Source organism: Octopus sinensis, linkage group LG7, assembly GCF_006345805.1.
Source record: "Octopus sinensis linkage group LG7, ASM634580v1, whole genome shotgun sequence".
Lineage (NCBI taxonomy): Eukaryota > Metazoa > Mollusca > Cephalopoda > Octopoda > Octopodidae > Octopus > Octopus sinensis.
The window spans coordinates 40,661,579-40,666,578 of record NC_043003.1 but is presented as its reverse complement, the minus strand read 5'-3'; positions in this window follow the sequence as shown (position 1 = coordinate 40,666,578).

Sequence of the window (5,000 nt, the reverse complement as noted above, 5' to 3'; positions counted from 1 at the left end):
TAGACCTAAACCTGCCTACTACATAAGCTCGATCTTTCTCAATCACTCTACATTTAACACATATACATTGAGTCGATGTTACTGCACATTGTACATCTGTTTATATCATGTTATACTTCGTACGTCCGGTCATAATATCCGGCTATATTGATATATCCGGTCATAACCAACTTACTGACGCCGAAGCATTTAAACTGAAGGTGACTGAGGTTTTCGTTTCAAATCTTACTTGACGATATTTATAATTCTTATAATTCTGTTGGCCAACGATTGTACTTGTAACTTAGAACGTGAGAAAACCGTTTCAAATTTAATATTATTTCTATCTCCATGAATACCTTATTTGAGTATATTCCCTGCATGGACGAACGCACACATCTCAAATCAATTGCCTTTATTTGCTTGATAGAAAAAATTTCCTCGGTAATTGATTCCAATTTGTATCGATTCCGTTTGAGATATCGGTGTCGCACTCGCTTGGTTAGTGACTTAATTTGAGATTGTCTTTGGATCTGAGATTGTGTTCTGAATAACCATGTCGTGGAAGAGCCATTTTGGGGAATTAAAACATACATGTACAGTTACATACATGTTATATCATTTCTGTAAAGTTTCCGAGTGTCGTCAACATTTACGAAACAAATACAGACACATATCCAAAATACGTGCACCACACACACGTAAACACATTTGCATGCATATAGTGTTCGTGCATGTGTGCGCGAGCACACGTATGTATTCATATATAGGCGGGAGAGATATGCAGTAATATACATCTGCACGATCCTAGAGAGGATTGTGCCAAACTATGTTGGCATTGAAAACTACAGAAATGACAAGGGCCCACAGCTTTTTAATATGCTCTCAAAGAACCTCAGAGACCTAAACAAAGTGGACATAGGTGTTTTCAAAAAACAAAAACTGGACGCGCAAATGCGGGCAGTGATATTAAACTCCCTCATTGAAAAAATGCCCCATATTAGAGAACCGGTACTAAAATATACTTCATGATAAACTTATTTTAGCATTTTCTACCTTGTCTTATTTTCCTTATACATATCAACTCGTGTGTTACTTTTCTACCTTCTATATATCGTAATCCCACACGAGATACATTTCTGTGAACACATCACGAATTACCCATATCAGCATATACACAAACAAAAACACAAGTCAAACTTCAGCAAAAATGAATGGGCTGAGCTGAACAGATTAAAATATAATAAAACAATACCAATCAAAATGCTGGTAAGGGAGTGCAGTAGTCTTAATGTACACGGTATATTATTTAGCCCTAGTACTATCTATTTTAGAAGACACAACATATTATGAAAAGGTACAACACTACAGTCAACAAAAATAATAAGCCTAATAACAATGTTAGACCTATACGGAAAAGGTCTCACCGACAAGGAATACGATTATATGACTAACTTTAATAATAAATCCAGTCAAAGTCTACGGTATTCTTAAGATACACTAAAGGGAAAAAATAAGTGACGCCTGCAGCGGAGCCACAGACATAACAGTCAAGGTACCTACTCCTAATGACCTCGAATTAAGACCCATAATAGCAGGCTCCGCATGCGAATTTCACCGCCTCAGTAACATTTTAGACACCCTCTTAAAACTATTCTTGAAGCATATCAAAAGTTACATAAGAGACTACCTAGATATGCTCAATCACCTACCTGAAACAATAGATAAAAACAACATACTAGTATCTTTTGATGTAGTCAACCTCTATTCTGTAATGAACTCACACAGAGCATCGAAATAAAATTCGTAATAGAAGGGCTAAAATTCGTCTTGGAGAATAACTTCTTCGTATTTAATGACAACTTCAATCGACAGATCAGGGACTGCGATGAGCACGCGAATGGCCCCTTATTTTGGTAACCTAGTCATGGAGTACCTAGAAATCAATCTTTATCGTATGGTACTAGGAAAATATGGTAACCCATTCTCCCTGTACAAAGAAAATAACTGGAAAAGATTTCTAGATGACTGTTTCACTCTTTGGCACGAAAGTATAGAGAGACTTAAAGAAGTTCAAGTACTTATAAATGTACCTGACATAAACATTCAATTTAGACTGGAATATAGCCATCAACAACTTCCATTCCCCGCAATCCTCATTAAGAAAATCCAACAGCAAAATAGAAACAGATATATATTATAAGCCCACGGACTCCAAGCAATATCTGCCATTCAACACATGCCACTCCCAGACACACTAGGATGAATATCTCTTACTACCTGGCAAAAATAATTTGCACTATACTATCTGATACAAGAACTAGGGACACACGACAAGGACAAAGGATACACTCATCAGCAGGAACTACCCCACCATCACAAATTGATATAGCATTTCAACATGCCTTACAATTCATCCACGAACTCAGACACCCCAAACTAAAGAGGGATTTACAACCAAAAGCCCTACCATACATATCCACACACAATCCCATAAACAATGATGACTTCGACACCATCCTCCAGAACATCCCTTTACTAAACAGGGACCCTAGAGTTGATCAAATCCTCAGAACGTACACCAGAACGTAAAGAGTAAAAGACAGCCCAAGTCAATGAAAGTCTTCTACCACAGGCCCAAGAACACACGTCAATGGCATTGAGCAGCAGGAAAAAATTCGGAAGACCTAACTGTGGTATATGTGTCAACCTAAATGAGGGATCGGAATTCTCCTTCAAACAGGATCAAGTTTTACAATGAAAAACTACTTCACATTTGCTTCGGAAAATCTAATATCTGTATTAACTTGCTCAGGGTGTCGAGAACAATATATTGGTCAAACTAAAAATAGTCTACGTCAGAGGATGAAGGTACATAGATTCCAGATTAAAATATGGGAATACAAAAGAATAGGATTGAGCGAGCACGTCGATATTTGCGCTACTAACGAAGAACCCGAGTTCAGAATTTTTCCCCTCTAAAAAATCAGGGACGATGCAACCTATAATAAGCGCATTAGCAATGAAGCATATTTTATCGCAAAATGTAAACCTCTTTTGAATGCTTCCGCCACTGATGAAACTACTACAAAAATTTAGGACAATTCCAACCACTACGGCTACGACCACACCAGGTCACTTTTAGGTCATTTATACATTAAAAAAGATTCCATGAAGAATCTATTGTGTCACACCACTCCTCTATTTTTTCTTTTCTTTCTGCTCCTTCCTCTTCTTTCACTACTCCCACTTCTCTTTCTTCTTCATCTTCTCCTCCTTCTTCTCCTCCTTCTTCTCCTCCTTCTTCTTCTTCTCCTTCTTCTCCTCCTTCTTCTTCTCCTCTTCTTCTTCTCTTCTCCATCTTCTTCTCCTCATTCGGCTGCTCCTTTTTAAGCCATAAATTCCCTGTATTCATAAAACTATTTTTCATATTTGCTATATACCTACCGACCAAGCATTCACAAAGGAAGAGAGAGAGAGACACACACTACTTGAGGACTATGGAAATATTTACAAAACATTTCATTTCATTTATTTTCTCTTCTTTAATTGTTTTTCTTATTTTTCTCTTAGTTCAAACTGTCTAAAAAACGGAACGGGCACTAACATGTACTCCATGATAAAATTATTTTCGCATTTTCTACCTTCTCCTATTTTCTTTATACATATCAACACGCGTATTACTTTTCTACATTCTCCTTGATTACCAACCACATTGTTCAGTTCCACTGCGTGACACCTTTGGCAAGTGTCATCTACTATAGCCTTGGCCCGACTAAAGCCTTGTGAGTGGATTTGATAGACGGAGACTGAAAGATGCCCGTCGTATGTGTGTGTGTTTGTGTGTATGTGTGTGTGTGTGTTTGTCCCCCAACATCGCTTGACAACCGATGTTGATGTGTTTACTTACCGGTTCGGCAAAACAGACCGATAGAATAAGTACTATGATTACAAAGAATAAATCCTGGGGTTGATTTGCTTGACTAAAGGCAGTGCTCCAGCATGGCCGCAGTTAAATAACTGAAACAAATAAAAGGACAAAAGAATATATATATACAGAGAGAAAGAGTGAGAGAGAGAGTAAAGATTATTTCCAACATAATGTGGCAGTCTTGATTATGACGAATGTTACCGTTATTTAGCCCCAGAAAACATCGTTTTCTATTGGATATTGATGAACTATCTGCGTCCTTATATTTTCGATCAAGGGAGCTCAGTGTCCCCACTCACCTCAGACCAATATCTGTGTACCAATAGTTTCGGGATTTTTCTCTTCATCAGCACAAAATAACTGCTCTGCTAGAGATGGCGTCACTAAATTCCTGTTCAAAATATATACTGATCTCATAAATAGTAATAATAATTCTTCTCTTTATAAGATCAGTGATTATGTATCACTTTGAAAATTACATAGTTCGAACAGGAATTTAAACTCGCCATTTCTAGTTTGTTAGACTCAGTGGCGCAAACGTATACATATGTGGGTGCGGGTGTCTGTGTGCGTCAATCTATGAGCGTGTGTGCGTGCGTGTGTGCCTACAACATCAATGGCAACAGAAGTAACAATGAAGACGGAAAGAAATGGAGAGAAAAGAATCAAATGAACATTTAGTATACATGAATCTACTCTATTACAGAGAAACGATCGCAATTAAGTTGAAAAAAACAGCAACAGACCTGACAACCCTATTTGAATCATGAAACGGGGCCAGACGCTCAGAAACCACCTCTCAGTAGCTGCAACAAAAGCAGCAACAATTACAACAACCATATTATCAGCAATAACACACGAAATTTTTGTTCCCTACACCTCTGCACGATTAGAAAGATTTAACCAACGGAAAACGTCTAGCAGTGTTTGAAATCAAACGCTTCCTACCAACTATCTTATTCTTGTAAAGCTAAGTACATCGAATCTCCTAGAAAACAACTTCACAACAGAGTGAAGAAACACTTCTTCACAGCCACACCATCCAGCACAGTATTCAAGCACCGCCAACGTTCCAAAGGAGAATTTTGCA